Source organism: Cynocephalus volans, chromosome 6, assembly GCF_027409185.1.
Source record: "Cynocephalus volans isolate mCynVol1 chromosome 6, mCynVol1.pri, whole genome shotgun sequence".
NCBI classification, from domain to species: domain Eukaryota; kingdom Metazoa; phylum Chordata; class Mammalia; order Dermoptera; family Cynocephalidae; genus Cynocephalus; species Cynocephalus volans.
The window spans coordinates 132,680,172-132,704,465 of record NC_084465.1 but is presented as its reverse complement, the minus strand read 5'-3'; the positions used below and the strand labels follow the sequence as shown (position 1 = coordinate 132,704,465).

The 24,294-nt window shown below is 40.0% G+C and overlaps 1 pseudogene; it reads right to left on the bottom strand.

The window, feature by feature from the left end:
* Positions 1-2,519: 2,519 nt before the first annotated feature.
* Positions 2,520-2,625, bottom strand: LOC134381437 (U2 spliceosomal RNA; annotated as a pseudogene).
* Positions 2,626-24,294: the final 21,669 nt, after the last annotated feature.

Below are 24,294 nucleotides of genomic sequence, written 5' to 3'. Positions count from 1 at the left end.
ACTGAAAAATATATCTAAAATAATTTCATCACATATTATCAATAGAAACTGGCTCACTACAGAAGAAAGATCAGTGAAACTAAAGACAGGTGAATGGAAATATTCTAAACAACAAAGAAAAAAGAAAATGAGCAGAGACTCAATAACACGAGGGACTGTCACACGTAGTCTAACATAAATGCAACTGGAGTTGTAGAAGGAGAGGAGCGAGAGAATAGAGGAGTAAATAGAGTAAATATACTTAAATAAACACTGGCTTAACATTTTCCAAATTTGATTTTTGAAAAACAGCAATGTGTTGATCCTCAAAACCCAAGCAATTTAAATGCAAGAAAAACCAAATGTAGGCACATTATAGGCAACTGATGAAAACCAAAGGTAAAGTATCTTAGAAGCAGCCACAGTAAACAAACAGACATTATATTAAGGGAAACAACGATAAGAATGACAGCTGACTTCTCATCAGAAACAATAAAGGCCAGAAAACATTGGTAGAGCTATGTGAATATAACTCAAAGTAGAATTCAAGTCAGAGTATTACCAAAGAGGGACATTTCATAATGGCAAAAGGGTCAAAATATCAAGAAGATAAAATAACCCTAGATGTTTATGCACTTAATAACAGAGCTTAAATAGATGAAGCAAAAATTGACAGAACTAAAAGGAGAATTAGAGAAATCCACAATCATCCCTGGAAATGTTAACAGCCCTGCGTTGTACCTGATAGAACAAGTAAACAGAGATAGACAATAAATTGAGCATCAAAACAAATCTTAGTAAATGTACATGAATTGGAATTATACAGACTATGTTCTTTGATTACAATGGAATTAAATTAGAAATTAAAGGCAATTAAAAGTATCTAGAAATGTGGGTTAAGTATGGCAACCACTGGCTACATGTGGCTATTTAAATTAAAATTAATTAAAATTAAACAAAATTCATAATTCAGTTCTTCAGTCACATTAGTCACATTTCAAGTGGACAATAGCCACATGTGGCTAGTAGCCATTATGTTGGATAGCACAGAGGAATATTTCTATCATCACAGAAAGTTCTTTTGGACAGTGCTAAAGGAAATTCCCAAATATTTGTAAATTAAGCAATGTGCTTCTGAATAACACACAGGTGAAAAAAGAAATCAGAAGTGAAATAAGAAAAAAACTTGAACTGAATGATAATGAAAAAACATATCTGAATTTGTGAGATGCAGCCAAAGCAGTACTTACTGTGAAATTTGTAGCTTTAATATGTAGAAAAGAGGAAAATCAATTATCTGTGTTTGCATTTTAATAAGCTTAAAGAAAGCAAATAAATTTAAAGTAAATAGAAGAAAATAATACTGAACATCACAGTAAAGATCAGTGAATTAGAAAACTAACAACAAAGAAAATCAACAAAGTCCCAAATTTATTATTTAAAAAGATTAACAGAATTCATAATCCTTTATCTAGATGAATCAAGAAAAAAGAGAATACAAATTACCAACATCAAGACTGAAAGAGAGGACACAGTACATATCTTACAGACATTAAAAAAATAAGGGAGTATTATGAAAACTTTATGCCAATAAATTGGAAAACTTCAATGAAATGGACAAATTCCTTGAAAAGCAAACTTACCAAAACAGACATGAAAAGACACAAGATCTGAACAGCTTAATTTCTATAGAAAAAAGAGGAGGAGGAAATACTTGCCAACTTGTTTTATGAGGTTAGTATAACAAACTTGTTTTATGAGGTTACACTAACCTCAAAAAATCCTGATAACTGCATTACAGATTAAAAGAAAAATACAGACCAGTATCTCTCAAGAACAAAGATGCAAATATTAACAAGATATTAGTAAAGCAAAGAAAACAATACATATGATTATATATCATAAACTAGCAGGGTTTATTTCAAGAATGAGATATTGGTCTAACATTTGAAAATCAGTGAATGTATTTTACCACATTAACAGAATAAATAAGAAAAATAATACCGTCAACTGTGGATACAGAAAAAGCATTTGACAAATTTTAAAACCCATTCATGATAAAAACATAATAAAGTTTGAAATATTGAGTATATTCTAAGACTGAGAAAAAGGCAAAGATGTCTGCTTTCACCATTTTGACATTGGACGGGAGTTCTTAGCCCATAGGATAAGGCAAATATTGATTAATTAGTGGTAAAAAGCTTGAAAAAGAAGTAAAACTGCCATTATTCACCAATGGCATAATGGTCTACGTGAAAAAAGAGCTAAGGAATTTGCAAAAAAAAAAGAGAGAGAGAGAGAGACAAAGCAAAAAACCCACTAGAACTAATAAGTGAATTTAACAAAATCACAGGATATAAGGGGCACATATAAAAGTCAATTGGGGCCGAGCCCGTGGAGCACTCGGGAGAGTGCGGCACTGGGAGCGCGGCGACGCTCCCGCCGCGGGTTCGGATCCTATATAGGAATGGCTGGTGCACTCACTGGCTGAGTACCAGTCACGAAAAAAGACAAAAAATAAATAAATAAGTAAATAAATAAATAAATAAAAATTAATTGTATTTCTGTATGCTAGCAGTAAATAAAATTTTAAACTGATAAGAACAGATACTACACTTGATCTTAGCCAAAAGGCCGAGAAGCGATAAAATAAAATTTTAAAACAATACTATTATGATAGTATCTAAACCATGAAATACTAGGAAATACATACAAGATGTGCATAATTTCTGCATTAAAAGGTGCACAAAACATTGTTGAGAAGAATTTTTAAAAACCTAAATAAATGGAGAGATATGCCATAATAATGAATCAAAAGACTCAATTTGGTAAGATGTCAGTTCCTCCCAAGATGATCCATAGATTCGATGTGATGCCAATCAAAAATCCCTCCAAGCTATTTTTGTAGAAATTAGCAAGCTGATTCTAAATATGAAGACTTAGACTAGCCAAAATGATCTTTAAAAAAAGTAGTACCAGGTTGGAAGATTTACACTGCCTGATTTTAAAAGTTACTATAAAGCTATAAGACAGTGTGGTATTGGTGTAATGACAGACAAATAGATCAATGGAACAGAATAGGAAGTCCAGAAATTGTGCGTGTGCTTGTGGGTGTGTGTATAAAATGTGATCAGTTGATTTGCAGCAAAGGTGCCCAGGTAATTCAATGGGGAAATTTATTTCAACAAATCATGCTGGAACTATTAAATATCCATGTGAAAATAAATGTACCTTGACTCCTACTTCACTCCATACACAAAAATTCATTTGAGATGGATTTTAGGATTAAAAGTAAAAGCTACAACTAAATCCCTCTAGAAGAAAACGTGGGAATATCTTTGTGACCACGAGGTGGGCAACAATTTCTTAGGACACAAAAAGTCTTAACCATGAAAAAAAATTGATAAATTAGAAATAATCAGATTTAAAATAATTCTATTCAAAGGATAGCATTAAGAAATTGAAAGGGACTTTCGAAAGGAGGGAACAGATCTGAGGCCACCAGCGGTGGGAAAGTGGGAGGGGAAGGAGGGTTAGTGAAAAATTGGTAAAGGGCCACAAACATGATTACATTGTGTAATGCTGAACATACTAATTATCATGATTTGAGCATCACATAATGCACACAGGTATCGATATTCAATGCTGTACCCCCACAGATATGTACAATCAATTATGTCTCAATGAGAAAAAAAAAATGCACACACACAAAAAAACCAGAAAGGCTTGGGAAGGTAGTTTCATTGCATAGCCTAATAGGTGGCTCTATTACTGAAAAAACAGAGCAGAACAGATTTTGGCTAACAAGTAACTCACTCTGATATATATATATGTGTGTGTGTATGCATTTAAGAATTAAAATAAAAAAGAAATTGAAAAGGCAAGACACAGGCTGGGAGTAATATACACTAAATATATCTGACAGAGGTCTTATTTCCAGAAAATATGAAGTGTTTTTATAAATCAAAAAGAAAAAGACAACCCGATTTTTAAATGGGTGGAAGACTTTAACAGACTTTTCACAAAAGAAGATATACACACAGCCAATAAGCACATAAAAAGGTGCTCAAAATCTTTAGTCACTAGGATAATGCAAATCAAAACCAGAGTGACACACCGCTTCACACCCACTAATGGCTAAAGTTAGAAAGACTGACGATATTAAATATTGGCAATGAGGAGGAGGAACTGGAATTTTCTTACAGTGTTAGTGGCAGTGTAAAATGGTACAACTACTTTGGATAACAGCTTAGCAGTTTTTTACAAGGTTAAACATATGAAGATACTTCAAAAATTTTGTGAAAAAATAGAATTAAAAGATAATACAAATCTTTCCATGAACTTTCTTTTTTGCATTAACTTTTTGAAGTACCCTGTACGCTTACCATATGGTTCACCAATTCTACTAAGAACGTACCCAAAAGAAATGAAAGCATATATTCACAAAAAGACGTACAAGCACGTTCATGTTGGCTTTATTAATGATAATTCAGAAACACAAATAACCCAGTGTCTACCAACAGATGACTAGATAAATAAATTTTGACATATTAATATAATGGAATACTACTTTGCAATAAAAAAGAACAAATTACTGATACTTGCAACAACATGCATGAATCTCAAAAACACTATATTGAGAAAAGATGCCAGACACAAAGAAGTAAATACTATAAATACTAAATGATTCCACTTATGTGAAATTCTAAAACAGCTATAATATACAGTGTTAGAAACCAAAACAGTAGTTTCCTCTGTTGGGGAAAACTGGCTGAAAATTGGTATGAAGGAACTTCCTGGGTTAATGGAAATGCTCAGATCGTGACTGGGGTGGTGATTACATGGGTATGTACATATGTCAAAACTCATCAGGGCTGGCCAGTTAGCTCGGTTGGTTTGAGCATGATGCTGATAACACCAAGGTCTAGGGTTCCATCCCTGTACTGGCCAGCCACCAAAAACAAAAACAAAAACACTCAAACTGTATGCTTACCATCTGTGCATTTTATCGTATGAAACTTATACCTCTCTTTGTTGAAGTATTGGAGAAGAGTACAAAGAAAGATTTGTCTATGTGTTTTCTTCAGGCTCAGTGCTGGGATCGATGAATCCAAGCCCTAAAACCATCTGGCTGAACACAGCCTTTGTGGTTCTGCAAGACACCTCACTGGGCTGGGACACTTCTCTCGTAGTGAGGTTTACAGGAGAGTGGGCAGGGACAAAGTCCTGAGCCCTTCTGATATGTCAGATAAGATGAGTTCTAAGAAATGTCCGCTAGATTTAAGAACATGGAGGTCAATGGTGAATTGAGAACGGGAGAGATGTTTTGCCGTATAATTGGGATGGAATCCAAACTGGAGGGGTAGAGCGGGAGGTGAGGAAAGGGAGAGAGAAAAGAGTACACAGAGGGCAGCGTGCGACACAGGTATTTTTGCTTGTTATGAAACAGCCTTGAACATGTTATGCATAAACTTCACACCAAACATCAATATAAATTCCAAATAGTACTTTTTTTTTTTTTTTTTTTTTTTTGTCTTTTTCATGACCGGCACTCAGCCAGTGAGTGCACCGGCCATTCCCATATAGGATCCGAACCCGCGGCGGGAGCGTCACCGCGCTCCCAGCGCCGCACTCTCCCGAGTGCGCCACGGGCTCGGCCCCAAATAGTACTTTTTAACCAAATAGAAAGACCAGAGGAAAACAGATTCTTTTTTTTAAAAATTAAAAAAAATTTTAAAAAATTTTTGTTTGGAGGAAAATAGATTGAAATGTTTTTGAACTATCTAGAGAAGATGTTGAAGGAGACAACTGCATAAGCAGTATATTAAATAAAAAGTAACAAATTGCATATTTGACTATATGAACTTTTAAAAGATGTCAAAAATGGAAAAAAATTAAAATACAAATACACAAGGAAAAATATTTGCACCAAATCCAACAAAGAGTTAATGTATTTATTGCAATGAGAAAAGTCCTTATTGATTTTTTTAGACCTCGCTGGTTAGCTCAGTTGGTTAGAGCATGGTGTTATAACACCAAGGTCAAAGGTTCAAATCCTCCTATTGGCCAGCTGCAAAAAAAGTAAAAATAAAAAATAATTGATTTTTTAAAAATGTCTCCAATGGATAAATGGGAAAAGGATATACACCTATGATTCAAAGAACTATAACCAGAAGACAAATATATGTAATAATGTTCAATTGTCTTAATAATAAAAGAAGTTAAAATATTTTCACTTTGCTACTAAATTAGCAAAACAAAATTTTAATTAACACAACTAATACTGGCAAGGATATAGTTTATAGATAAAGAAGGTAATATATAATTATATATAATTTACATATTATAAATTGTCATAATTCTTTTCAAAATCATTTTGGCACAAGACATCAACAGTCATCAAAATGTTCACACTCTTTCGCTTTGTTGTTCACAGTCAACAACATTACATTGCAGATGGCCTGGTTAGTTGTAATAACAAAAGGGTAAAAAGGTAGCAATTTCAACATCCAAATAGAAAGGGAATGATGAGGCAGCCTGGTTAAGAGCTCAGAACCGGGAATCTGACCTGGTTTGAAGCACAGTTCTGCCACTCTCAGAGACTGCACCAATCGCTCTCTAAACTTCCTCATCTGAAAAAAGGAAGATAATACTATCACCTGCCACCCTGAAGTTGTTGTGAGGATTACATGAGACAATGCACAGAAGTTCAGGGCACTCGGCTCAGCACGCAATAAACACGGTGCAGTACAAGTTAGACATTTTCATTCCTGCCACTTGATGAAATACCATTTAGCCACAAGAAGCTAAAAATATGAAACAAATGTTGGGAGAAAATATTTAGCAAGATGCCTGAGATATACTAAATAGGAAAAAAATCCAGTTACAAAATATATATTTGTATTATACCTATAATAAACCATCTATCTCTAATAAACTACATGTGACTTTAGAAAGCCTAAAAGGTATCAAACAAGCATGATGAAGTTGTGTTAGGGTACGGATAATTTTTTTTCTTTTTTAACGTCCTATAAATTTGTAATATTTTCACACATAAAAGTAAGTTCACAAAGTAGGAAACCTCCTCTATCTGACTGTGATTTCCAGTTTTGGGTTTGGAAATCAAGAGAGGCTAGAACAGTTTGCCTGAGCCTCCAGATCTCTTCCTAGTTTGCTGTCCTTGACTGAGGCTGTGACACATGCTGTCAGCTGACTCAAGAAGACAGTTGCTTTTTGGTACTGACTTTGGCTGTAAGGCTGCCTCTGAATCCATCTGCAACGCTCCACCTCTTCAAGCTTTCTAACTGCACCAATGGGCAGCACCTGCTGTGACTCTAATGTTCCTACCCTTACAGATTCTGTTCCCACCTGTGCACACAGGTAGACAAAGGAGCCGTAGGAGACAGGCCCCACTCTAACTTCTTCAGCCCTCACAGACAAGAAAAGCTGTATTTTCCAGGCCACGTGTTGCCTGGAAGCCTCTTTCCTATTATTCAAAAGCCCTTCTGTCTGTGCTTAATCTAGATGATTAAATAGGGCTTTGCTGTTTAACTGTTTCATGCCCTTTATGTGTTGCTTATGTCTATGCCATAGCAAGTTTGTGATGGTGCGTGCAGATGATTACTTCAAGCAGTAAAGTGGTTGGGACCCAAACCGAGTCCCCAAATCAAGATCAGCCACTGTTTGTGGAAGAAAATATTCTATTAATTTTTCAATATAAGTAGTTACTGGTAGTTGTGACTAAAACCTTCTGGGTGTAAACTTTAATTATAGCAAGCAAAAACAGTGATGCCATTAATCTTTGCAGCTGCAGCATAATGAAGTGCACAGACATTTCATTTTGCATGTTGAGCATCTACTGTGTGCCAGGCATTACGCCAAGTACTGCAAAAAGAAATTCTCATGGTTGAAAAAGAACTTAAAGATCATGTTTTCCCATTATCCAATAGCTTCGTGGATCTGATATACAGTATCTCCACCAAGAAAAACTCTCATGATGAGAAGCTCACAGATTGCCACCACAATTCATTCCAACGTTAGTCAGCTCTGATGGTTAGCAAGTTCTCCCTTGGGTAAACTTGTAATTCACAATCATTAGTTAGGCTGAAGGAGCTATAATCAGCTGTCACTTCTTGCTAAGAAAATGAATTACTCCTGTCTCCTGGAATGGCATCCAAGTGTCCCAGCTATACCCTACTGTGTGACTCCACAAAAGTTGCAGGAGTTTTTCTGAACCTGGAAGTTGACAATTTACCAAATAGGTGTTCTGTTTTCTGGCACTCCATCAGAAATATGGGGTTCCCAGGTTAGTTAAAATGGTGTCAAGGTGCTGGATTTCTGGCATCTAGCTGATTTTCAGCCCATGCAATTAGGAGTCCAACAGAAGCAAATTAATCTTTTAGGCTCTTGGGTGATGAGTCATAAATTCCATAAAAAATCCAGCTTCCAGCCCCTAGCATCAAAGATTAATGGATTTTCACCCTGAATGTAAGCATCTGATCCTCCTGAGGCAGACACATTCTCAGAGTTCTGACAGAGTTATTACTCCGCCCTGGTTGTGAGGAAATGCTTTGCCTAAGAAGCAGAAGTGAAGAAGGGTGGAGAGGCTTGATGGCTGGAAGAAAGCACTTATATAAAATTTTAAAACTTAAAATAATTATGCTAGAAGACAATGAAATAATGTGTCCAAAATTTTTATGGGAAATGATTTTGAATTTAGAGTTGTCTACTCACATGTCAAATCAACGTGGAGAGAAAAGACCCTGTTGGACATAAATGCAGGGATTCAGATTTACTATCCATGCACCCCCCTCCCTTCCATGAAAAGATACTCAAGAAACTACTTTGGCAAAACAAAAGAGGAATCGAAGGAAGGGAAAGAAATAGGATAAAAGAAAGAGCGACTGACAAACGTGTCCCAGAAGATATGGCTATCAGGCTGAGGAATCTGGAGAGGACATAAATGGACATAAATGCAGGGATTCAGATTTACTATCCGTGCACCCCTCTCCCTTCCATGAAAAGATACTCAAGAAACTACTTTGGCAAAACAAAAGAGGAATCGAAGGAAGGGAAAGAAATAGGATAAAAGAAAGAGCGACTGACAAACGTGTCCCAGAAGATATGGCTATCAGGCTGAGGAATCTGGAGAGACTTCTGTCAAGCCACAAAATTCTAGAGCCAGAAAACTGAATTTCAGTTTCTATGGGTCCATTCACACTTTGAGAGGGCTCTTCTCAAATAACTGAAGCTCTGAAAATAAGTATCTTCATCGAGCCTGGCGTTTGATCCGTCTCGTCTTCTTCCATCATTACCGATTCACGTAAGCACCAACAATGGCATTCTACTGGGGTTGACAGGCAATTTCTAGCCCCTGGCCTGGCTGTTCTCCAAGAAGTCCCTCTCTGACTGTCCTGTAGGGGATTTTCCCCTGCGAGAAAGAGAACTACTGAATTCAAAGTTCTTGAGCCCATGGTGACTGATTTCCTGAGCCAAAAGTCAAGACGTAAGACCAGACTGACGTGTAGCAATATACTTTCTGAACAAAAGGGACAGAATATTTAAAATCAGACAGTTCTTGCAAATCCAGAATGTATGTCTACCACTATTGTCCTGAGGTGCTTGAGGAAGAGTGAGGTCAGGCAGGCTCCCAGACAATAAACACCCTTTTACACAAACCCCCACTTGCTATGCTTCCCTGCAAGGTGTCCTTCTGGGATTGTCCCTCACCTGGGCAGAGTAAAGACACACGGTGCTCTAACCAGCTCTCCTAAACTGGGCACTCCTTGAAATCCATAGTCTTTATGGATTTATTTGCTGATTATATAGATGAGAGCCTGGGTGAGAGAGAGACAGAAGGAGAAAGTGTCTGATAAGTCAGCTGCTTCTCTTTTGTCCCTAACAATGTAGCTCAGGCCCCACACTGTGTGTCCCACTTTAGCAAACACGTTCTTCAACTGGAAGGCAGTTGGGCAGCTTGTAGTTATTACTCTAGCACATCCTCAGCAGTGGGTGGGTGTAGATGGGGTGTCTTCCCATCTAAGCCACTTATCAAAATATTTCTTCCTATTCCTTAGAACAGTCTACCTGAGAAGAGGTCTGAAAAATACGACATCCCATCTCATTGCATTTCCATGATATTTCAGTGTTTCTTACAGATTGGCACTTCTCACAACCCTAGAGTTAACTGGTTGACCCCTTGAGGCATTCTGGCCATGAGCCCTCAGGAGGAACTCCAACTCCAGGAATGGATATTCAGAAGGTGAACCTCTGGGCCTACCTCTTGCTCCAGGCTTCCTGCAAATGACCCATTGGTCTTGGCCATCAAAATGTCCCAGTGCCAGCTGAGAGAGGAAGGTAAGAACTGGTAGGCCTCCCTTCTCTCTGGAGGTTGTGTCATATGCGGTAAACTCTGCTGCAAGAGGGAGATAAGAACTGGTTCACCTCCCCACAGAGACTGTTTCATGCCCAGTAGACACTCGCCCAGAATCCAGAGGAGCAGTAGGAGCTTTGCAAATATTTACCTAGCTACATGGCAACAGGGCAGCACTACTCAGAGTTCTCTTTAATTTCACAGATGTGCCCTGTCCTCTGTTCTCTCCACATGCATAAAAAAAAAGCCTACGTCCTTTCCTGTGGCTGTCTTTCCAAGTGTAGAAAACCACGTGAAGGTTGGACCCCTTTAATCTTCTAAATCATTCAGTTTTCCAGGATTGGGACACCCAATGGAGAACATATTAGGTTGGCTTTCCCATGGGAGCCGAATCGCTGTCACCTGGCCTTGGAGTTCAGACTGTTCCTGGCCCTCTCAGAAGTGAGCATCACAAGTCCTGCAGCCTTTTCTAGCTCTGCTGCTGGTTTATCTTTCCACAGATAACTCAAGGACACCAGTGTTTGGTGCTTAAACAAATCAACAACAGAACATAATAGAGAGAGGGCTGAGAACATAACCCTCCCTCCACACTTTCCATCAGGAGCTGAGGGGAAAACTTAACAAATGCCTTCAGAGACCAACTTAACTATGCCACCTTCTCCTCAAAATAACACAAGTCACCACGGCTTACTGCTGTTTCCATGGCACGTTACTGGAGAGGCTTGCTGGGAAGGCAGAGCACATATAAAAGTAAGAGAGGAAGACTTAGTTACTAAAAACCCACACAGCAATTCAGAATGTGGTCTCTATCATAAATAGCATTATCAGCTGTGTGATTGTCCGCCGGCTCCTAACTGTGAGGGTCTAAAGGAAGACAGATGCCTTCTCATGAACCACCGCACACGTGCTGCCATCTTGTGGGGAATCCCTTTAGTAACTTGGAAGAAACAGGCCATTTTTGTCCACCTTATAAATTTTGTGAAGTATTTAGACTATTTTCAACGAGTTTAAGAAAACAGCTTAAGTTTCTATTTCCTAATAAAAAAAAATCAGAGCCCATGACATAGTTTCCATTGGATCTAAGAGTGCATAAATATTCATTGTGATCTCCCCACCCCAAAGTCAACAATCATAAAATAGAAAATCTGAGGAAGGAATTTGACAGTTTTACAGAAAAATATTATTTTTAATGACTATTACTTTTATTTATTTGAGAAAAACTCCATCTGGAGGTTCAGGACCCAGATGATGTACTAGCTCATGTCTGAATGGTTTAAAGGTAAGAGAATTTTTCCAGATATGTTTCATGGATAGGTTGGTTTCAGACAACCCAAAAGGGAACCTGTGGTTTGAACATGTGGACTCTGCGTTTTTCTATTTATTTACTTTTTTTTTTGAGAAAGAATTAACCAGTGCATGAATCTTACACATAAAGGATGCACATGTCCCTTTTACTTACAAGAAGTGTCACACAATTGACTGTGCACATGCAGAACCAGGACTGAAACTAAGGTCTGCTCATTTCTAGTCCCACAGTCTTAACTACAGATCCTAGGGCTCAGTGTAGATAGTAAACCATATTGGTTAGGAGTGGTGTTGAGTTCTGTATTTTGTGTGGTTATGAAATCAAAGTTGGGGACTGCGGCTGGGTAGTCATGGGGACCAGCACAGCTATAGGCCACTCTTGGGCACCTCATGTTGCCCAGCCCAGCACCATGTCTAACAGACCCCTAAGTCCACCCACCTGCAAAAGATCACAGCCCCAAAAAGCTTCGTCAGTCCTTCTCTTCCTTGATGGTGACACCACCGTGTCAGGTTCACAGAAGGGGCTCAATGAGTGGTCTTGCCCGGTTGGCCAGTGGTGCATCTCACCTGGTGAACATCAGAAGAACCCATGCCTAGAACATAATGGCCATTGAATTAATACCTGAGTGACTGTATTTTTTAAAAAAATTAAATTCTCTTTTGCCCAAACTCTGGGTCTTCTGTTCAGATTAAGATTCAACACTTACTGCACACCCCCAGTATGTGCCAGGCACAGTTACATAGGTTCTCCCTGGAGCCTAAATTTGGACAGCCTGTGGGGCTGGGTCCATCCTTTGACAGACATGGATCATTGTGACGTGTATTCTCCAGAGAGACAGAATCAATAGGATATGTTATAATTATATGAGAGGGATTTATTAGGGGAATTAGGTCACATGGCTATGAAGAAAAGTCCCACAATAGGCCATCTATAAACTGGATGTTGGTAGCGTGGCTCAGTCCAATTCCAAAGGCCTCAGAACCAGGGAAGCTGATGGTGTCCTTGGTATAAGTTCTGTAATCCAAAAGCTGAAGAGTCTCAAGCTCTATATCCACGGACAGGAGAGAAGACTGTATCCCAGCTCCAGCAGATCGAGAGCGAGCTTCACCTCTTTCCTCTGTCTCTTGTTCTCTCCGGACCCCCAGTGGATTGGATGGTTCCTACCCACACTGAGGGTGGGTCTTTCACACCCAGGCCCCTCAGACTCTCATACTAATCTCTGCTGGAAACACCCTCATGTACACACCTGAAAAGATAGCTTTACCAGATTTCTCAGCATTCCTTCATCTAATCAAGTTGACATCTAGAATTAACCTTCACAAGTCCACCCCTTGTCAAGTTGGTGTCCATACTATCTCCTTAAATCACACTTAATTTTCAAATGGTACAATAACATAATAGTTTCGCCTAACATGATACATTATCCTGCGTACAACCAGAAACGCATTAATCCCTTTCCAAGAAGAAAAAGGTCAAGTCCTTAAATGATATTTACTCTTCTCCCAATATCCCATAACTTAAAATTGCAAATACTATGAAGTAAGGTTAACAACATTTAAATGCTGGTGTAAAGTCAGTAAGTCTCATGGTACATGATAGAGAACAAGAGGAACAAAAACAAAGATAATTGCTTAATATGTGTACAGTATATATACACATATAGATATATTCTTAACACAACAGGGAGAACAATTACAACCCTCATTCCTGTAACTGGTCATGTGGTCAAAGCTGGTATTTATAACTTCCTCCTTCTACTACCCATTCTGTATTCCCTTTGCCTTCAGCGAGCACCTCAGTGGGTCATGGTTCTTTACCTGGTGGAGTGACCCAAACCTTCATCCCTGAAGAGTCTGGGCCGTTCATAGTCTTGCCTGGACTTGGTTGTTGTAATTTTCCATTGGCCTTAATCACAGGGCATGATAGTACTAAGAGACATCCTAAGGGATCTCCTGTATTCCAGATATAATCTTCCTCACCTCCATTGTGAAGTAGTAGTCCAACTTCCCCTTGGTAGTCTGGGTCAATCACCCCAGCCAACACAGTCACTCCTTTCTTAGCCTGTTGATTCAGAGGCATGAGGAGCCCAAAGTGGCCAGGTGGCAGCCTTAACTTCCAGTTCAATGGGATCATTTTTGTGCCCCCTGATGGAAGCATTCCTCCCTCTGGAACCAAGACCTCTAGACCAGCAGAGCATAAAGTTGCAGGGACAGGAAGCAAAAATTTTGCTAATGGGTCCCTAGGGGTAATGGTTAGTGGTGTCACTTCCGTTTCCACCCCTTGATTCCTGGACCCATGAATCCTGGCTATGGGAGAGACAGTACCATATATTGGGTGCTGATTTAGAGCATATACAACCTGCTGGAGAACTTTGCTGCAGCCCTTCAGGGTATTGGCACCAAGCTGGTGTTGTAACTGTGACTTCAAAAGGCCCTTCCACCATTCTATCAGACTGGCTGCTTCAGGATGATGGGAAACATGGTAAGACCAATGGATTCCATGTGCATGAGCCCATTGCTGCACTTCTTTAGCTGTGAAGTGAGTTCCTTGGTCAGAAACAATGCTGTATGGAATGCCATGATGGTGAATAAGGCATTCCGTGAGTCCACAGATGGTAGTTTTGGCAGTGGTGTTTTGTGCTGAGAAGGCAAATCCATATCCAGAGTAAGTATTTTGTAAGGACAAAACGCTGCCCCTTCCGTGATGGAAGCGGTCCAATGTAATCAACCTGCCACCAGGTGGCTGGCTGATCAACTCGGGGAATGGTGACATATCAGGGGCTCAGTGTTGGTCTCTGATGCTGGCAGATTGGGCACTCAGCAGTCGCTGTAGCCAGATCGGCCTTGGTGAGTGGAAGTCCATGTTCCTGAGCGCATGTGTAACCTCCATCCCTGCCACCATGGCCACTTTGCTCATGACCCCACTGGGTGATGACAGGGGTGGCTGGAGAAAGAGGCTGACTAGTATCCACAGAACAGGTCATCCTGTCCACCTGATTATTAAAGTCCTCCTATGCTGAGGTTACCTTTTGATGAGCATTCACATGGGAAACAAATATCTTCACATCCTTTGCCCACTCTGAGAGGTCCATCCACATACCTCTTCCCCAAATTTCTTTCTCACCAATTTTCCCATCAGGTTCCTTCCATGTCCCTGACCACCCGGCCAAACCATTGGCTACAGCCCATGAATCAGTATATAATCGCACGTCTGGCCATTTCTCCTTCCAGGCAAAGTGCACAACCAAGTGCGATGCCCAAAACTCTGCCCATTGAGAAGATTTGCCCTCACCACTGTCCATTAGGGATGTCCCAGAAAAGGGGTGCAGTGCCGCAGCTGTCCACTTTCGGGTGGTGCCTGCATATCGTGCAGAACCATCTGTAAACCAGGCTCTAGACTTGTCTTCCTCTAAATAGGGACTCATCTAAGGCCAGGGAAGTCCTCACTAACTCTTTGTCTGAGAACTCTATATATACAAATCCTTTGGGATGGCCACTAAATTTGTCATAGAGTATAGTAACACAATTGACTGAACCACAGCCATGAAAGTGAGCTTCCAGCTCTTCTGCTGTTGCACCATAGTCCACATTGCCAACATAGGTGGATCGAGCATCAGCCTCCATCTTCTCTACCGCATGGCCAGCCTGCAAATTTTCCAAACCTTTACCCTCTGCTTCCCTTTTAAATTCTGGCTTTACATCATGATTTTGCCGCCATAAGTCAGAATAGGCTCTTAAAAGCAACCATGCAGCTTCCCTAATGCTTTGCTGCTTAAAAATTTCTTTGGCCAAATGCTCTGGTTCACAACTCTTAAGTTCCAACTTCCACAAAGTCCAAGGGCATGGACACAATGCAGCCAGGTTCCTTGCTATGGTGTAGCAAGGGTTATCTTTTGTCCAATTCCCAATAAGTTCCTCATTTCTGTCAGAGACCTCATCATCCACATGGCTTTTACTGTCCACATTTCTATCAGCATTCTGCTAGCCACCATGTAATTCTCTAAGACATTCTAAACTTTCCCTCGTCTTTTTCTCTTCTTCTAAGTCCTCCAGACTCCTCCAACCTTTGTCCATTACCCAGTTCCAAAGCTGCATCCACATTTTCAAGTATCTGTATAGCAACACCCCACTCCTCAGTACCAATCTCCCAAAAGAAATAATCAGGGACGAGCAAGAAATATCACAATGAACTCTCAGAGGGATATGGGAAGTGGGGGTGCCTGGAAATGATCTGGGGGTCAGAGGGTATCTGATTTCAGCTCTCTGGAAGCCAGGCACCCCCGGGCAGGTGAGAGACAGGGCAGGCTGTGGTTGGAGAAAAATGAGATCAAAAGCAGCTAGCTGGAAGTTAGCCATCAGCTTCTGAGGTAGGGAGGACTTCAAAGGAAGCCATAGGCGGCCCAATAGCAGAAATGGCTCTGGGGAGACTCTGAAAGTGGAGTAAAGGAGGAACACAGTTGACAGGTTGACTAGACGCATGCGCTTCAGGACTTGTGGCTCCCTTCCTGCCCTCTCACCCTCCCATTTCACTGCTCACTGACATTTCATGGAGGTGAAGGATTAAGGGCCTAAAACCAGAAACACTCACTTTCGTTGGTCTTAGCCAACACAAAATGTTGGAAGGAAAAGAAAATTACTACAAGAAACTGAGGGTAAAGGGGCTATGGTAGTGACGATGTGTGGATTTTGGTTATCCATTTTCTTCATGCTCGGTTCCCCAAATACCGTGGGGACACTATTGTGATCCACCAACCTGGAAGGAAGAGGAAAGGCCCAAGAAGATATGGATACAGATGGAGGGAGAAATGCCCAGGGCATGATTGGGCATGGGAGGCGAGCTGGAGAAGGGAAGAGAGACCTGGGAGAAGCAGTGCCAATAGTCGCCAGCCCTAGAGAGGAGCCAATGGTGGCATTAGGAACTCGTCCTGGAGAGGAAGGAGAAGCCACACCAAGAGCAGGGCAGAAGCAGAAGGCATGGGGGAGGGAGGCGTCATCTCACCTGAAAGAATCCCCATGCTCTGAGGAGCCCCACTCCTGCTGCCACCCATCCCCACACATGCCCCTCCTTTCACTGCAAGCCAGACCGCCTGTCTTCACCAGGTCAGTGATTAAGCCACAAGTTCAGGTTCAGGAAGGGTAACTGCAGCTAGAACAGATGACACCCTATAATAAGAAAAATGTGTATTACTGGGGGGCACTCAGCTCTAGGCTGAGGCTCCTCAAAATCTTTTACTGAACCTAGGTCTGACTGCCTGCCCCCAAATAGAAACAATCCAAAAGTCAAGTGGTGGCGAAAATGGAAGTCAGCTTTTATTCAGGAACACCGTTGACCTGAAGAGAGATGTTAGGCTGACCCATCTCCAAGACTCAGACTTACTAAAGGTTTTTAAAGAGGGGCTGAGGGATGGAATGTGGGAAATGAAAAACAGGGGGTAGAGGTTGTAAGCTATGGGAGCTCTGTGCAAGGAGCTGGATGCAAGGTCTTGCCAAGGCTCCATCTGGTTTCTGCTCCTGTCCTTGATGTTATCTTAGGAGCTTCATTCAGGGTGGAATCAGCACAGCTTTACTGATGTCTTCTTGGTTTTCCAGGGTCTGGAGAGTATGTGTCTTGTGGCAAGTTTGCAGCTTCAGTCTGGCTGGAAAACAACTTTCCACTTATGTAAATAATGTCATCTTGCCCCATAACCAAGGTTCAAAATATCAAATAACCATGGGAAAAGAGAGAGCTCAGAGAAATGCATGTCAAGCAAAAAGCTGTGTCTTTTTAAAATCTTTTAGAGCCCATGTGGTTTTAGTTCCAACATGGCTTCAGTCCTCTCACTCCAACATAAGGACTCTCGCTCCCTACTTCCTCACTTCCATACCCCCAAAGAAGGAATCCATGTTCCTGAGGGCTATCTTGAATAACAAACTCCAAAGGAAGGGAAAAAGAAAACAGAAGCAATGCAAAGGTTTTTCTAGGAGCAGAATATTTCATGAGGCAGCAACAGCTCCTTCCTCTGCCATCCACAGCCCACAGTGCATAACTCATTTCCTGCTGCTCTGGGGTCAGGGAAGCCCCTTGGGGTGGAGGGCTGGCTCTCTCTGGTCTGTTGAAGGCCAGGCCACTACGTCTGAGAATTCCTTGGGGAAGTTACTTGTCTATGGCCTCCCCCTTCCTCCACCCCACCCTCCAACTCCACCTTCGCAGAAACACACATTCCCTGTTGCAGGAGGGGGTGCGAAGAGAGAGCATACGTAATTGTCTGTCTATAGATGCTTTTCATGCAGTTATCCAAAGATATGAAAGAATAAGGTTCAGGGAATATTAAGAATGGAGATGACAAAGGAAAGAGTAAGAGAACTTGAATATAGAAAAATCCAATCTGGGGCTGGCCAGTTAGCTCAGTTGATGATGGAGTTTAGATGTATTGTCCTCCCAGAACTTATGGAAATCTGATCCCTAATGTGACAGTGTTGGAAACTGATTGAGTCATGGGGGTGGATCCCTCATGAATGGATTAATGCTCTCCCTAGGTGGGGGGATTAATGAGTGAGTTCTCGCTCTATTAGTTCCCATGAGAGCTGGTTGTTTAAAAGACCCTGGCACCTCCCCCCCCCTTCCTTCCTCTTGCCATATGACCTGCTTGAACCCACTGGTTGCCTGCAGCTTTCTGCCATGAGTAGAAGCAGCCTGAGGCCCGTGCCAGATGCAGTTGTCCCAGAATCATAAGCCAAATAAATCTCTGTTCTTTATGAATTACCCGGTCTCGGGTAATTCTGTTATAGCAACACAAACAGACTAATACAGTTGATTAGAGCTGGTAACACCAAGGTCAAGGGTTTGATCCTTGTACCGGTCAGCCACCAGAAAAAAAAAAGAAAGAAAGAAAAAGAAAAATCTGATCTGAAAAACAGGAAGAAAAATTATTTTTAAAAAATGAGCCACTTAATAAAGTCAAACACAAGGACCATATGATCATCTCTATAGATGCTGAAAAAGCATTTGATAAAGTTCAGCACTCATTCATGACAAAGACCCTCTATAAGTTAGGTATAGAGGGAAAGTATCTCAACATAATTAAAGCCATATATGCCAAACCCACTGCCAATATCATCCTGAATGGGCAAAAGCTGAAAGCTTTTCCTTTAAGAACAGGAACAAGACAAGGATGCCCACTCTCACCACTCCTATTAAACATAGTGTTGGAAGTACTAGCCAGAGCAATCAGAGAACAGAAGGAAATAAAGGGCATCCAGATTGGAAAAGATGAAGTCAAACTGTCCCTGTTTGCAGATGACATGATCCTATATATCGAACAGCCTAAAACCTCTACAAAAAAACTGTTGGAATTGATAAATGATTTCAGCACAGTAGCAGGATACAAAATCAACACACAAAAATCAGTAGCATTTCTTTTCTCCAATAGTGAACATGCAGAACGAGAAATCAAGAAAGCCTGCCCATTTACAATAGCCACCACAAAAATAAAATACTTAGGAATTGAGTTAACCAAGGAGGTGAAAAATCTCTATCATGAGAACTACAAACCACTGCTGAGAGAAATTAGAGAGGATACAAGAAGATGGAAAGATATCCCATGCTCTTGGATTGGAAGAATCAACATAGTGAAAATGTCCATACTACCCAAAGTGATATACAAATTCAATGCAATCCCCATCAAAATTCCAAAGACATTTTTCTCAGAAATGGAAAAAACTATCCAGACATTTATATGGAACAATAAAAGACCACGCATAGCCAAAGCAATGCTGAGCAAAAAAAATAAAGCTGGAGGCATAACACTACCTGACTTTAAGCTATACTACAAAGCTATAATAACCAAAACAGTATGGTACCGGCATAAAAACAGACACACTGACCAATGGAATAGAATAGAGAATCCAGAAATCAACCCACACACTTACTTCCATCTGATCTTTGACAAAGGCACCAAGCCTATTCACTGGGGAAGGGACTGCCTCTTCAGCAAAGGGTGCTGGGATAACTGGATATCCATATGCAGGAGAATGAAACTAGATCCATACCTCTCACCGTATACTAAAATCAATTCAAAATGGATTAAGGATTTATTTATTTATTATTTTTATTTATTTATTTATTTATTTTTTAAACGGTTATCTTCCTTTTATTTATTTATTTATTTTTTGTCATTTTTTCGTGACCGGCACTCAGCCAGTGAGTGCACGGGTCATTCCTATATAGGATCCGAACCCGCGGCGGGAGCGGTGCCGCGCTCCCAGCGCAGCACTCTACCGAGTGCGCCACGGGCTCGGCCCTGGATTAAGGATTTAAATATACACCCTGAAACAATAAAACTTCTTAAAGAAAACATAGGAGAAACACTTCAGGAAATAGGACTGGGCACAGACTTCATGAATACGACCCCAAAAGCATGGGCAACCAAAGGAAAAATAAACAAATGGGATTATATCAAACTAAAAAGCTTCTGCACAGCAAAAGAAACAATTAACAGAGTTAAAAGACAACCAACAGAGTGGGAGAAAATATTTGCAAAATATACATCTGACAAAGGATTAATATCCAGAATATATAAGGAACTCAAACAACTTTACAAGAAGAAAACAAGCAACCCAATTAAAAAATGGGCAAAAGAGCTAAGTAGGCATTTCTCTAAGGAAGATATACAAATGGCCAACAGACATATGAAAAAATGCTCAACATCACTCAGCATCCGGGAAATGCAAATCAAAACCACATTGAGATACCATCTAACCCCAGTTAGGATGGCTAAAATCCAAAAGACTCTGAACGATAAATGCTGGCGAGGTTGCGGAGAAAAAGGAACTCTCATACATTGTTGGTGGGACTGCAAAATGGTGCAGCCTCTATGGAAAATGGTATGGAGGTTCCTCAAACAATTGCAGATAGATCTACCATACGACCCAGCTATCCCACTGTTGGGAATATACCCAGAGGAATGGAAATCATCAAGTCGAAGGTATACCTGTTCCCCAATGTTTATCGCAGCACTCTTTACAATAGCCAAGAGTTGGAACCAGCCCAAATGCCCATCATCAGATGAGTGGATACGGAAAATGTGGTACAGCTACACAATGGAATACTACTCAGCCATAAAAACGAATGAAATACTGCCATTTGCAACAACATGGATGGACCTTGAGAGAATTATATTAAGTGAAACAAGTCAGGCACAGAAAGAGAAATACCACATGTTCTCACTTATTGGTGGGAGCTAAAAATTAATATATAAATTCACACACACACGCACACGCACGCGCACACGCGCACACACACACACACACACATAAAACGGGGGGGGGGAAGAAGATATAACAACCACAATTACTTGAAGTTGATACGACAAGCAAACAGAAAGGACATTGTTGGGGGGGAGGGGGGAGGGAGAAGGGAGGGAGGTTTTGGTGATGGGGAGCAATAATCAGCCACAATGAATATCGACAAAATAAAATTTAAAAAAATAAATAAATAAAAATAAATAAATAAATAAATAAATAAATAATGAGCCACATGAGCCATAGAATATCAGAAAGTTTAACATTCATGACATTGGAAGAGGTGAGATTGGAACAGAAAATATATTTGAAAAAGTAATGACCAAAAATGCCCTAATTTTGGTGAAAGATATAAACGTGCAGATTCAAGCAGTTTAGTGAACTCTAAACAGAATAAATTCAAAGAAAACCATACAGACATGTGCAAATCAAACTGCTGAAAACCAAGAAAGAGAAAAAAAAATCTCAAAAGCAGCTAGCAAAAAAAAACATGCTACCTATTGGAGAACAATCGTGGGAACTACAGCAGAGTTCACCTCAGGAACCATGGAAGCCAGAAAACAGTGGAATGTCATCTTACATGTCATGAGAGAAAAGAACTCTCAACCCAGAATTTGGTATCCTGTGAAAATATGCTTCTGGAATGAAGGAAAAATATTTTCAGATGAAGGAAAACTAAGAGAATTTGCTGCCAGCAGACCTGCTGTATAAAAAGTGTTAAAGGAAGTTCTTCAGGCAGAAGGGAAATCAGAGCAAAACTTGGACTTCGAGGAATGAAGGAAGAGAAACTCAAACGGCTAGTATCTATGTCAGCACAATTCGGTTGGCTACTTCCACATGCAGCCTACACAAGCTTTCTCTTTTCTCCCAGGCAGTCTGTTTCTCCAATGAAATGGAGAAATGTCATTCTCCAAGGCCAGGGAATGTTCTGTGATTATTCTTGTATTCACCCTCAGCGCCTGTTAGGATGCCATGTGTGATGTAGAGGATCAGTGCACATGCCATAGTGCCATGCTGCCTGGATCCAAATCCTGCAACTGCCACTTACTAATAGGGTGACCTTGAGTCAGCCACTTAAGGGTCAAATACATCTTTGTGCCTGTTATAGGTCAAATAAGTCCCCCAAAAGTCCATGCGTTGGAAACTTGACCCTTATTGTAGCAGTGTTAACAGGGTGAGAAATTCAATCATGATATTTGAAAGATGGGGCCTTTGAGAGGTGATTGGATTGTGAGGACTGTGCCCTTGTGAATGGACTGATCCATTAATGGAGTAATGAGGTATCATGGGTGAAGACAGGTGGCTTCATAAGGAGAGTGAGTGAGAACGTTAGCAGGCTTGCTCCTGCGATTCTCTTGTCATGTGATATCCTGCTGTAGAGAGCCACCACCAAGAAGAAGGCCCTCACCAGATGCACCCCTGGGACCGTGGACTCTCCAGCCTCTAAAACTGTGAGAAATAAATTTCATTTCTTTATAAATTACCCAGTTTCAGGAATTCTGCTATAAGCAACAGAAACAGACTAATATAGTGTCTCAGTGTTCTTATCTATTAAATGGGATGATAATGTATTTACTACACATGCTGCCATGAGGATTAAATTATTATTACACAGAGAGCAATTAGAACAGGGCTGGGCACATAGTAAGTACTATGTGTGTTAACCACTATTGTAAGTGCTCAAAAATTGCTAATTAACCTTTCATAGCATTAGCTGATATATCAGCAGCCTTTCATTTCATGCCCAACAATTATCTAAGGACTAAGCTAATCTCAAAATAAATCCTATGCTACTTACGTTTTTGTAGAATTTATATCAAAACATTTTGAAGATCAGTGTGGTCAAGAACGTTCTCTTGATAAACCAAATCTCAATTGTAAATGGTGTAAGACAGAACTTACATTGACATGTAGGTTTTTACAAATGAATATCAATATTCCCACCTGTAAGTCTGATACATAAAGCTTAATCATCTTCATTCAGCTAAACAATATTTTTATCACAAGTTTTCACCAGAGAGCTCAATTTGAACTTTTTTGTTACCAGTTCTTATCCGGAACCTTCCTAAGATGACTGATATTTGAAGATTTGCAGACACATGGGTCCATTCACATTTCTAGGTAACTTCTCTACCAAGTTACATCATTAGAAACTTATTTCCTTAGACTTCCCATATTTTCGAAATTCCTTCAAAAATTATATTTTGATAATATGGCTTTGGCTTTGTTATAAGAAATGGCCATCTAACGAATATCTTGAGGGCCCATCTAGGGCTCACTTGGGAGAGTGTGGTGCTGATAACACTAAGGCCACAGGTTCGGATCCCTATATAAGGATGGCTGGTTAGCTCACTTGAGAGAGTGTGGTGCTGACAACACCAAGTCAAGGGTTTGGATCCTCTTACCGGTCATCTTTTAAAAGTAAAGAAAGAAAGAAAGAAAGAATATCTTGCATTTTCTGCAAAACTGCTAAAGAACAAAGACATTCTCCATTATACAAATTTCATAATATAAATTCCAAGAGACAATGTATCTTTTCTAATAAATTAGTATGTGCACCTTGGTTTGCTAATAAAAATTAGAGTTCAGGATTTCTCAGCCTAGGCTGCAGATTAGAAATCACCTGGAGAGCTATTAATGCCTACTTATGCTCAGGCCTTCCCCTGTACCAATTACATTAGGATACTGGAAAATGGGACTTAGGCATTGATGGTTTTTAAAAACTCACCAAGAGATTCTAATGTGTACCTTGTGCTGGCAATCCCTGCTATAGTTTATCATTTTACCCTTTTAAGGATATCTTGGCTTCTAAGACATCCAAAGCTAAATTCTTTGTAATAATTAACAGATTTTTCATATAGTTTATTCCTCATCCTCCATGGTTTATTATTTTTTATTGAAACATATTGATTATACATATTTGTGGGGTACAGAGTTCAATATCAATACCTGTGTATCAATCATGTGTGATAATCCAATCAGGATAATTAGCATATTCATCATTACAAAACATAATCCTTTGTACTGAGGACATGTGATCTCCTCTCTTCTACCCATACCTCAAATCATTTTGAAAGCTGTAGAGAATAAACCCTAGTTTTTAGAAAAGATCATCCACGAATTCATAGAAATCCTTCTAAAACCTATTAGTATTTTTAACTTTACCTGTTCTTGGAGAATAGTTTCCATTAATTTATTCTCTGGTGTGTGAAGTAATAATAACTTCTAGGTGTTCAAACTAATTTCCTTTGAGCTTTAAATCATCAGCCCTAGTTCTAATGTTTCAGGATTTAGTAAATAAGTTCTGTATTTGTCTTCTATTGCTGTGTAAAAAATGGCCAAAAAATAATGGCTTAAAA